Source organism: Rhinoraja longicauda, chromosome 16, assembly GCF_053455715.1.
Source record: "Rhinoraja longicauda isolate Sanriku21f chromosome 16, sRhiLon1.1, whole genome shotgun sequence".
NCBI classification, from domain to species: Eukaryota; Metazoa; Chordata; class Chondrichthyes; order Rajiformes; family Arhynchobatidae; genus Rhinoraja; species Rhinoraja longicauda.
In genome coordinates, this window is record NC_135968.1 from 29201827 (window position 1) to 29214258 (window position 12432).

The following is a 12432-nucleotide window of genomic DNA, read 5'->3' on the forward strand; positions in this document are numbered from 1 at the left end:
ATCTGTAATAAATTATGTTAGTTACTCAACCTAATGTATGAAATTGTACTTTTTTGACAAATCTACTTGACAGGCAATCAATTGCAAAAAGGTTGCTTTGAATTTTTTCAGATTAGGAAATGGGAATCTTAAACACGAAGACTCTACAGGAATAATTTTGATGAATAACTTGGACCAAATTGTTACATCAATTCATCTGATGCAAGCTGTTTTCATAAATGTTACTCAACACTACAGTATTAGAATTACCAATGGTTATGTGAAAAAGCAATTTTAGTATCAAAAATGGCATAGCGCAGACTATGAAGAAAGACCCTTTTTTGAAGCTTCCCAGGGAATCTATACATTGTAAATCTATTGACAGTGTGACAGTCATTGATGAGGCTGGTAATTTTCCAGTTGAGTTTTTAAACATTGTGTCACTGCTTGATGTGCCATTGCATAATCCTGAACTAAAAGAAGGAGTTCCAATCATGCCCCTTTGGAGTTTGGATCAACCGATATGACGAAACAGTACAAGATTATCAGTGCCAAAAATAGTAGCCACATGTAACACATAAATGACTGGTAATGTTGGGGAAAATGTCCTCATAGCTGGCACCATATCATCGTATCTCATCTACCTTTTCAATTCAAATGACTTCAGTTCTTGGTTAACTCAGTTTTGCTATGCACATTAACAAAGAACAAGGAAAATCACAAAAAGTTGTTGGTCTTATTCTTGAGACTCAACGCTTTTCCCAAGGTCAGTTATATATTGGTTGCTCCAGAGCTGAAGATAAAAATAATCAATATAATTTTTATACCGGACTCAAAAGAAAGAAGTAGAATAATTTGAAGCACTTCAATATAGAAATCAAATAAATTTACATATTGTGCATAGGTACAAAGCTACTTGAAGAGAACTAGATCAAATGTAAAGCAAAGAACTGCAGATGTTGGTTTAAATCGAAGATAGACATTCAGTCTGAAGAAGGGTCTCGACCTGAAACGTCACCCATTCCTTTTCTCCAGAGATGCTGCTTGTCCCGCTGAGTTACTCCAGCTTTTTGTGTCTATCTTAGATTAAATGTAACTTTTGCTTACATATTTTCAGTGTATGTTTTAATTTGGAATCCTTAATTCAATGATATAATTTGAACCCCTGAATTGTATTATTCATGTAATAATTATATATGTAATTAGATTTTATTTCAGTGACAAGAAGTATAAGAAAACTAAATTGCATGAAAAAAATGCAAACATTGTAATCGCCAACATAACAACCACAACAGTGTTATGTTATGGAAACAACTACAAAAATATATAATCATAGGAACATTTGAATTCAGAGTAAGAGCAGGTAAATAGGCCCCAATGATTTAACATCCTTCCTGTAAGAAGGCCAAAATGGTAGATGAGGTCTGCCCAGTGCCCTTTATAACTGAAGCATAACCTTCTGACTTTTGTATTCCTCTTGCAATAAACAAAACCATTCAATTAGCCAGGATATAGGTATTTGCTATATACTAGCCTTTTGTGAATCATGAATTAGGACACAATTTGTATCGCTCACCAGTTTGATTATCTTTATTTTTCTTAATAACACAGACGACGTCACATTTTCCCAGATTGTACTGTATTTGCCCTATATATATCCAACAGTTTATTAAAAGGCTGACAAATCTGAACTCCCCCCTTTGCTTTTTAGTTTTTTTTAAGCTATCAGCAGCAGCACAAACCTAAATAGAATTCCAATTCAGTTTATTTGGAAACAATGTTATCAAATAAGATAGACACAAAATGCTGGAGTAACTCAGCGGGACAGGCTGAAGAAGGGTCTCGACCCGAAACATCATCCATTCCTTCTCTCCAGAGATGCTGCCTGTCCTGCTGAGTTACTCCAGCATTTTGTGTCTATCTTTGGTTTAAACCAGCATCTGCAGTTCCTTCCTACATATTAATCAATAAGAAACTGTTGGATATATGATTCCTACATGTTGATTTAACCTCCAGACCATTGAAAATGAAAGTTGAAAACACGATATATTAACCAACAAAACACAAAGTGCTCAGCATGTCAGACAGCACCTTTAGAGGGAAAGGACAGGTAACGTTTCAAGTCGAGACACTTCTTTTAAATTCTACCTTTGTGAATTGAATTAAATGAAACCCTACAGTGCTTGACCATCTTTATTCAGTCAAAAATTGGCTTCCATAGTGATGCATTAATGAATCATTAGCGTGCAGGAATTTTGGAATATTAATGTAAATTAAACTAAATTCCCTTCATCAGCTCTCGGCCATAACCACTAAATCACAAGGTTATGAGCTCAAGGTCATGCATGAGACTTGAGCCCATAATCTTAGTGCAGTGTTGAGCGAATGTTTTGGATCAGTTGTTTGATCAACAGAAGCTATGTCAGCCTTATCACATGGATGTACAGGATCCATAGTGTGGTTCAAAAAAGAGGCCTTTATTTTCCATCCACCATAATAGTTAAAATGTCTAATTAAAATAAATCTAATGATTTATCCAAGTGCTGCCTGTGATACACCATTGTGTGCAAACTATCTGTAGAACTTCTTAGCATTGATCACTCTTCAAATGTTTGGCAATAAAACACTTTGGGATGTTCCAAAAATAAAAATGTAGAAAAAATCAATGCAAAGGTGAATTATTTTCTCCTTCACAATTATTTCAAGTGTCTTCACCAGATCCTTTTCTTTCCTCAATGAATGTTGGTGTGTTAAGCGTATGTATTGTATTATGCTAGACCATCCAAAAAGATAAGCAGTATATTATTAAATCAAATTCATCAATATCCGTGATGAATCATGCATTCATTTCAGTAACAAACGGCATATTCCACCGCAAAGTTCAAAAACACATTCAAATGAAATGGAGCTAAAATCTTTATATGTTGGAAACCCAAAACCAAATAGAAAATACTGAGAGGACTCAAGAGGTCAGGAGCACCTGGAGGGAGAGAAAAGAAGCTCATGTTTCAAATCAAGGACCCTCCATCAGAATTGGAAAAGTGAGAAAACAAGTGTGTGGTACAGAAATTGTACAGCATACTTACCTTCATCGAGGCAAGTTGTACAAAACTCAGGAAGTCATGTTGTATCTCTATAAGACATTGGTTAGGCCACATTTGAAGCATTATGTACTGTTCTGACCTCTGCAATAAAAGAATGATGTGGAGACTTTGGAGAGAGCACAGAAGAGGTTCACCAGGATATTGCCTGGATGAGAGAATGTTAGCTACATTAAAAGCTTGAGCAAATTCGATTGTTTTCTCTGGAGTATCAGAGGATGACAGGTGACCTGTCAGAGGTATGTAAAATTATGAGAGGTATAGATAAGGTTTTCCCAGGATGAAATTGTCAAATATAAAAGGTATACTTTTAAGGTGAAAGGGGCGGGGCTGGGGAGTTTAAAGAAGATTAATGAGGCACAGAGTGGTAGATGTCTAGAACGAGTTGCCAGGGGAGGTGGTGAAAGCAGGTATGATAGCAACGTTTCAACATGTTAAGAACGGCAAGTGAACAGACAGGGAATGGAGGGATATAGATCATGTGCAGACAGACACGTAGTTTAATTTGGCATCATGATCGGTACAGACATCATTCCTGTTCTGTACTACTCTATGTACAGTATGGAACTAAAGGAGGATTATTTGATCACTTTTATTTCCCTCTTCCTCAAACTCCACCAAATCCCTGGAAAAGGTAACTATATTTTTACCCAGGACTAATCCTAACAATGCAGAATTTCTTGGTGAAATTTGAACTCCGTCATTGAAACAGAATGTTGGCTGGAGGTGCTGGCTGCAGGCTGGCATTTCCCACTTGTTTTTCCTTCTCCATTGATAACTACAATTCCCTCGATCCAGGCGTTCTATGAAGACTCTGGAACTTTCTTTGCGGCAATTTTACCATCTCAGGTAAATAGCACGGGGCTAATATAGGCTGAGTATGAAAATGCTAATCATTCACAGATGCTCTTCCGATTTTGAGTTTGTGAGCTTCCAGATGACAAGGTCTTTATTTCTCATCTTCTAAACATAAGAGGTGTGGTCCAGGGAAAAATGGGCTTGTGCAGTAAGAATGATATGGACACAATTCCTGTTGACCTTTAGCTCTTTATTCACATCATAACAGCTGAGGAGGAAAAGGCTAATCTATAATTTAATATTTAACTAAAGTTGATTTGCAACACAATGTTCAATCATAATCATGGCGATAAGTTAGGCGAGCTAGTGCAACTATCTTAGTGTTCTTGATCTGAATGTAGTTCCCAGTTACTCTGCAATCGTCAGGTCCTCGGCATTAATAAAGCCACCTGTGTTTGTTTGGATGGCAAGGGTTGTCATTCATGTAGGTTTTAAGAAGCAGGATGCTTAATGCACTTGCTTGAGTTACACTGTTGTGATGTGAGCACTGTTAGTGGTGTTTTTCCCACTCAGAGTTCAACATAAAGGTGTAGTGTTCCCCCCTCCCCACGCCGTGTCATGTAGTCTAACAGATGATTCCTCATCACATCTTTGATCTATCAAAATAGCTTTCAATGTTTCAGAGCATTGTAGGCCACAAAGAGATTCATAAAAGTGTGCTTACAGTTTTCAAAACCATCTTCAATGGTTAGATAAAATTCAGCATCCGAACTATCGTATAACTTGCCCGACCACAAACTCATTTATTCAAGGATGAGTAGGTTTGGAATCCTATTATTTTGGACAACATGTGTAAGAAAGAACTGCAGATGCTGGTTTAAATCGAAGGTAGATACAAAATGCTGGAGTAACTCAGCGGGACAGGCAGCATCTCTGGAGAGGAGGAATGGGTGACGTTTCGAGTCGAGTCTGAAGAAGGATCTCGGCCCGAAAGGTCACCCATTCCTTCTCTCCAGAGATGCTGCCTGGCCCGCTGAGTTACTCCAGCATTTTGTGTCTATCTATTATTTCGGAATCGAGCGGTCAAAGTTTGTGGAGATGCAAAGCAAGAAAACTGGCCAAAAGCTCTTTGGATCTGAGGAGTTAGTCTTCAGATTCAGATGTGCATCTAAACATTTGTGTCTCCAGATTCATATTAAAAAATTAAACTTTGTGCAGGCAATAAACAGTCTCTACAGCTCTAGCTTTTTAATGTACTGAGTGTATACCATCAGGGCCGAAAGGCTTGCCAGTCTTCACATCATTGTGAGCAATTTCTATTTCAGCCGCTGCTAGGTATTGCATTTCTCCTCTTTACATTCTTATTTTGTATCTATTTATAATTTCTTGCATTAAAATGATGGACTGCTTGGAAATTACCGGTCTTAAATTTGAATGTACGAAACACAAATCAGCTTAATTAGTCTTGCAATTGTAATGATCAAGAATACAGAAAAATAACCAATAGAAGAAATGTAACTGAAATGTCACGGTATATTCATGCTATTCAGCACATTAAAAAAAATCATTATCTATCTATCCATCTATTATATTACTAAAACTCTCCTTGTATATTTGTTCCCGAAATACAACCAAAATGTGACACAATAGCGCATCAATTTTAGGCCTGCGGTTCAAATGGTTGTTATATTTTAAAAGTTATTCATTTTTTAAACTTTAATAAATCACTTTTTAAACTTTAACAAATTTGATTGGCTCTACCACCTCCCCCACACATGGGGTCCATCGCATCCTGATTGGCTCCTGCCACTCCCCCCCCATGTGGGGTCGATTGATTGGCTCCGACCTGCTCGACGCCCGATTGGTCGCTGTTCCGGGTCCCACATGGGGTGAGCGCCGCCATCGCTGCAAAGCAATGACCGTCGCCGTTGAGCTGCCACTGCAGGAGAGGTTTGCACCCAACGGGTCCATGGGTCGCTCTGGCCGCCGCGATGGCCGCCCGGGGCCAGGGTGAGTGGCTCCCTCTCCCCTTTCCTCTCCCTCCTCGCCCGCCCCAGGCCCCGGGGGAGACTCCCTGGCCAGCAATGGGTCCAGGGGTCGTCAGTTGGGGGAGCGTTGCCGGCCCCGCAGGAGAGGTTTTGACGGAGGGGTGCCACCGCCGGACCCGCAGGAGAGGTATCGACGGAGGGTTGCCGGGCCCGCAGGAGAGGTTTGGACCCAACGGGGGTTGCCGTGCCCGCAGCAGAGGCTTGCACGGAGGGTTGCCGGGCCCGCAGGAGAGGTTTGGACCCAACGGGGGTTGCCGGGCCCGCAAAAGAGGTTTTATATAAAATGATCACTGGACTGCAGCATTATCTCCCTGGTAATCAGTATATCAGTACAGATATTAAAATAGGCCAAATAAAGTTAGTCTGCCGCATCATAAGAAACAATCCATTTATGCATCGGCCATATCAAAGTAAATTATTTAATAATTTATTATATTTTAACGGACATTTTAAATATTGCACTATATGCATTGCTATCGCAAGACTAAGTTCCAGATTATTTCTCCCTTTTTACCAAAATATTTAAAAAAGATATTGCCAAATTAAGCACAGCATTATGACCTTGGTCTACTGATAAAATAGGTCATCAGATTAGCACATGTATCAATCAAATATGATTGCCTTCCTACATTTATACACGCACAAACACACACATATCATGGCAAGTTATCAACTGGCAGAGCAAGTAATGTCATAGGTTCACTACAGTATAGCTTCAACATTCAAAACACATTTTATTAATAGTTTATGAGTTCTATACTTAGAGTAGTCAGTCAAATCAAGTATTCCACTGTTCAATGCCTTAGCTGTCAGTTGCTATTATCTGCTAATGTGGCAACAATGTGCATAAGCACCTGTTCTTCACTCAATACAAAATCCAAAAGAAATGAAAAGTATGACAATTGAAGTCTCGCCCTTAAGGAATCCTGTTCTAGGGGCATGTTAAATTAATACAAAATGGAAGGCAAGACAAAAAAAACACAATTACAATCTGGTGTTAGATTGTTAAATATGTTTTTTAAAAGTTTGCACTGCAGCATAATATATATATAAAACAGTTAGATTAGAAAGTTAGTTCTCTCTTGGAAGACCTTTTTTGAGACAAGCACATAATGGCATAGAACGTAAAAAATCACTTGAAAGATAACGATACAAATATGTATATCTTGTTAGGTAGTGCCAATGATCCAGAAAGTACATTAACAAATAACAAAAGCATGATACACTAAAATAAAAGCAAAGCACACAAACCATAAAAGAAGTAAGTCATTGTCTATTCCGCTTGAGCATTTAATAGGAACAGGTCTGGAAAGACACCAGTTTTTTTTAAGAGTATGAAAGTTGTTTGACCTGCTGAGTTCCTCAATTTATTTTTTGAACAAAACAGTGCAACACAGGAATATTGGAACTGCACCCACGGATGTTTTAAGGCAGAAAAATAGGTAGATGAGGTTATTAAGACTGCAGACATTTTTTTGTCTTTATTGTCCCAGACTTACAACATGAGAGCAGAAAGGTTATTGCAGAACTATATAAAAAAGGTCACAGTTATGGAACTGCATACAGTTCAGCTTACTGCACCCTAGGAAGTATTTGGTAATACCAGAGGGGTACAGAACAGATATGAGGAATTGATCAAGCCTTTACCAAGAACACAGAAGAGTTTGGCTCGGTAAAGTTGGTTTGAATCAGAATGAGTAGCAGAAGGGAAATTTAATTCAAGTGCATGATATGTGAAGGCTCAACCGAATGAAGAAAAATAACAATTCCATATGCAGAGGTTAAAAACTAAGAATACAAGAATTAGAAGGATAATGAGGAGAAATAGTTCATCCAATAAATGTTGGAAATCCAGCAAAATGTTGGACAAACAGCCTCACCACATTTAATCACTTAGACCAGTATTTTAAGCGTCATAACCACAGAACTTCACAGGGAGAGAAGGTTAGGATGAGCAAATTTTCTTAATTGTGATATTTTTTGTCTTATCTAGAAATGGCAGGCAAATGGCTTCTCCATGTTCTGTAAATTTCTAAGATTTTATGAATCTGTAGGGCAGGGAATTCAAAGATTCATAATACTTTGAGTAAAGATGTTTCTGCTCATCTCAATCCTTCATGGCTGATCATTTATTTTGAAACCTAGTATCAGTCTCCCATGCCTTTTGACCACTAGTTTTTCCTCATCTCTGTTGTAAATGGCCTACCCCTTATTCTTAAACTGTGGCCCCTTGTTCTGGACTCCCCCAACATTGGGAACATGTTTCCTGCCTCTAATGTGTTCAACCCCTTAATAATCTTATACGTTTCGATAAGATCCCCTCTCATCCTTCTAAATTCCAGTGTATACAAGCCTAGTCGCTCCAGTCTTTCAACATATGACAGTCCCGCCATTCTGGGAATTAACCTAGTAAACCTACGCTGCATGCCCTCAATAGCAAGAATATCCTTCCTCAAATTTGGAGACCAAAACTGCACACAATACTCCAGGTGCGGTCTCACTAGGGGGCTGTACAACTGAAGAAGGACCTCTTTGCTCCTATACTCAACTCCTCTTGTTATGAAGGCCAACATTCCATTGGCTTCCTTGGAAGATTCCTGCATGCTTCCTTTCAGTGACTGATGCACTAGGACACCCAGATCTCGTTGTACGTCCCCTTTTCCTAACTACAATTTTGTTGGGTTAAGAGATGAAAACAGTACACTTACCTCCTCATCTGATCCCGCTAGAGCCTTTATTACTAAGAATTCTTTACTCAGACATTACAGAATCTTCAGAATAAAGACTAACATATCCTTTTCCACTTTAACTACTTATTCTATAATTATTATAACTCTGTGAGTTTTGAGAAATCAGCTGTTTTTCTGAATACCAACTTTTTATTTCTCTATCCTTTTAAAATATATTTGTTTTTCTTTAAAATTAATTTTGATGAAGTTAAGCTTTAGATGTCTTCACATTATATACCATCTGTCACATAGCTAAACTCCATATTTCACTTTCAGTGAGTGCAACCTCACTGCATCTTATTTTTCAACCTAGCCAACTTTCACCAAATTTCATGGACATTACTCACGATCTTGATATTCTATTCAACACTAAGAACTTCAACACTCTTCATTGCATACAAACTTTAGTGGGCCAATATCATTTTGGTTACCCAATCTTTTTTCTAAATGTAGCTTTGAAGCTTTTCTAATCTGCAAACAAAACCATCATATACACCGATGAGCCAAAACATTTTGACCACTGACAGGTGAAGTGAATAACATTGATTATCTTGTTACAATGGCACCTGTCAAGGGGTGGGATATATTTGGCAGCAAGTGAACAGTCAGTTCTTGAAGTTGATGTGTTGGATGCAGGAGAAAAGACCTGAGCGACTTTGACAAGGTCCAAATTGTTATGGCCAGACTACTGGGTCAGAGCATCTCTGAAACGGCAAGGCTTGTGGGGTGCTCCCAGTCAGCAGTGGTGAGTGCCAGATACCACAGGACACCTTCAGGGGTCATGTAGAGTCCATGCCTCGGCGGGTCGGCACTGTTTTGGCGCCATATGGAGGAGGACCAACAGCATATTAGGCAGGTGGTCATAATATTTTGGCTCATCAATGTATGTGAATCTTTCAGTAAAGTGATTCATAAGTGATTTCTTGATTCATTTCAAACATAGATATCTTGCTGACCTGTAATTGAAACAGTTTTGAAAACTCTTCAAACATCAAAAATCCTGGAAGTGTTTGATTGTTAAGAGTAAATATGTGTAAGAATACTCAAATTACAATTTGTTGACAACTTTTCATTTACAGCAATTTTCCTTATAATACTCACTAGTATCAGTGAAACTTTTAATACAATAAAACATTCAGAAGAAGAATATTTGTGTTACCATGGACAGAATTGTTAAGATCATCTCAAGATGGTAGATGATAAATGCCACAAATTGAAATTTAACAGATCATATGTTGTTTTTGCAGCACATAATGTAGAGGCAAATACAATGGCACACGCCTTCTCTTTTCATTTTGTTCAAAGAAACATCACAAACAGATGCATTATATCATTTTTAAAGCATTTTCTCCAATTCTTTGAGCTATATTCCTTTAGTCATAGAATTGTACAGCATAGAAACAAGCTGATCAGGCCAACTATGAACGTGCTGGTGCTAACCCTATAGTAACCTCACTTCCCTGCATTAATTCCATATCCCTCTATACCCTGATCATCGTTCAAGTACCTGTTATGTTGCTTTTCTGTTAAAATGCCTTCGATTAAATACCTAACTGGGTATACAAGCTCTTAAAAATTGTCATGTAGATACTACCAATGCAGTTTGTATTATTAAACTGTCAATACATTTCCGTATCAATTTTGTTTGATACAGCTGAGTAGCACACTATTGGGAATTACATGGCCCTTTAACTTGTCATGCCTCTAGTATAGGCAGCATTAATTTGATCACTGAACTTTCATGTTTGCATGCCATTTTATATTCACCCTATATATCTTGAAACTCAGAGGGGAAAAAAATCATTCCTCAACTACTCTTAGTTTTAATCATCACAAATTTCAAATTAAAATAAAAATGAAATACTTCCTGACAAGACAAAATTTATATTGAAAAAATAAATATAATTAGTTAATGACTTTGATTGTACTTGATAGCCCTGATCTTCCCACAAGCCTAATTTACCTTATTCCAGATAGGTTAATCCAAAGATGCGAATAAGCTGGCATTTGTACAATGTGGCGCTTGTACAACCTCCATTTCATCGGACCCAGTCAGCTGAATTCACAAAACTTTTGGCAGTTTACACTTATTTAAAAGTCAACCCCATTTTCAAAGGACAATTAATAGTTAATAATAAATCCTAAAATTAGTGTTTTCAAAACATAGATGGTGAAAAAGAATGAAGAATATATACTGTGTAGTAACTAAATTGGTGATATCTGTTATTCATTTTTATTGAAAAGCTAAAATCTACAGATACTGAAAACCTGAAATAGATCTAGAAATACTTCAGTCAAACATTAACTGTGAAGGCATTTTCTTTTCTTCTTTCTTTTTCATGTTCAGCATAGCTCAGAAACCTGAGACAGATTATCTTTTCTCATCCTAATTAGTTAATTTGCCTATCGAAGTTGAATTTTGGAAGCAAATAGAATTTTTTAAAGAAAAATGCATAAGGGTCACTTTAGGGAATGCAATTAAAACAATTGAAGGAAGCACAATCATGTGGGAAAGAGCTGGGAATAGTTGTTGTCTAAGGTAGCTAGCTGGTAGTTTTGCTACTAAATCAGACCGTGCCACTCATTTGTAATTTTTCATTTACAACATCACAAGCAAATCATTAATGTATTAAATATTTTTGGGTAGAATTCTGACCTTTGCATTGCACTATTGCACTGAAATCAAATGCATTGCAGCAGGTACATATTACAAAGATAGACACAAAATGCGGGAATAACTTAGCGGGCAGGCAGCATCTCTGGAGAAAATGGATAGGTGACATTTCGGGTCAGGACCCTTTTTCAGACTGACTGTAGGAGGGAAGAACTGGAAGCAAAAAAAGACCAGGACATATCATGGCTGGCAACAAATGACATCAGGCAGGGTGGTTCCAATAGGACGATTGTTGGCTGGGGATGGTGTAATCTCAAGATGGATACATTGTTGTGAACTGTATGGTTAACCAACTATTAACGGAGGAAGGGGAGAGGAGAGTATTTGTATAAGTTACGTAAAATTAGAGAATTCAACGTTCATATCAGTGGGTTGCAACAAACACCCTGCCTGATGTCATCTGTTGCCAGCCCTGATTTGTCCTGGTCTTTCTTTTCTTGCTTCCAGTTCCACCTTCCTACAATCAGTCTTAAGAAGGGTCTCGGCCTAAAACGTCATCTATCCATTTTCTTCAGACATGCTGCCTGACCTGCTGAGTTACACCAGCAATTTGTGCCTATCTTCGGCATGAACCAGCATCTGCAGTTCATTTTTATTATATTAGATACATATCACAAATTGTTTTTGAAATTAATTCGTTGTCAATGCACAATGAGGGCATGGACAATTTTCAGAATTGCCCGTTTAGCTTCTTTCTGGATATACTGTATATTACCTCTACATTCTGACAGAACTTGCACCATTCTTGAGATAATGTTTCATATTCAAATTAACTTAAGCAAGAATTGAAGGCAAAACCCATAGATTTAATCATTTAATTGTGAAAAATGCTGTTTTAATCTAAATTCTGCGAGAAAGTTTACTTCTGAGGGTTTTTCCGCTTCAGAGATGCACAAAGTTTCAACTCTTCCATTCTCAGCAGAATAGGCTAATAACATCATTTAGGTTTCACAAAATACATTACCAAAACTAATTATATAACCGTTTATAATTACTAAAAAAAGTTCAATATGTAATTACATCCTATCCACACCACATGATTGCTTGCAGTCATTTTTTGTCAGCTTTGGCCACATTAGAATTCCCAATATCCACTGCTATAA

The 12432-nt window shown here is 37.7% G+C and overlaps 1 protein-coding gene across 4 annotated transcripts in view; it reads right to left on the reverse strand.

Moving 5' to 3' along the window:
* vti1a (vesicle transport through interaction with t-SNAREs 1A) overlaps positions 1-12432 on the reverse strand; it is a 295526-nt gene that overhangs the window by 203974 nt on the left and 79120 nt on the right. The window lies entirely within an intron of this gene.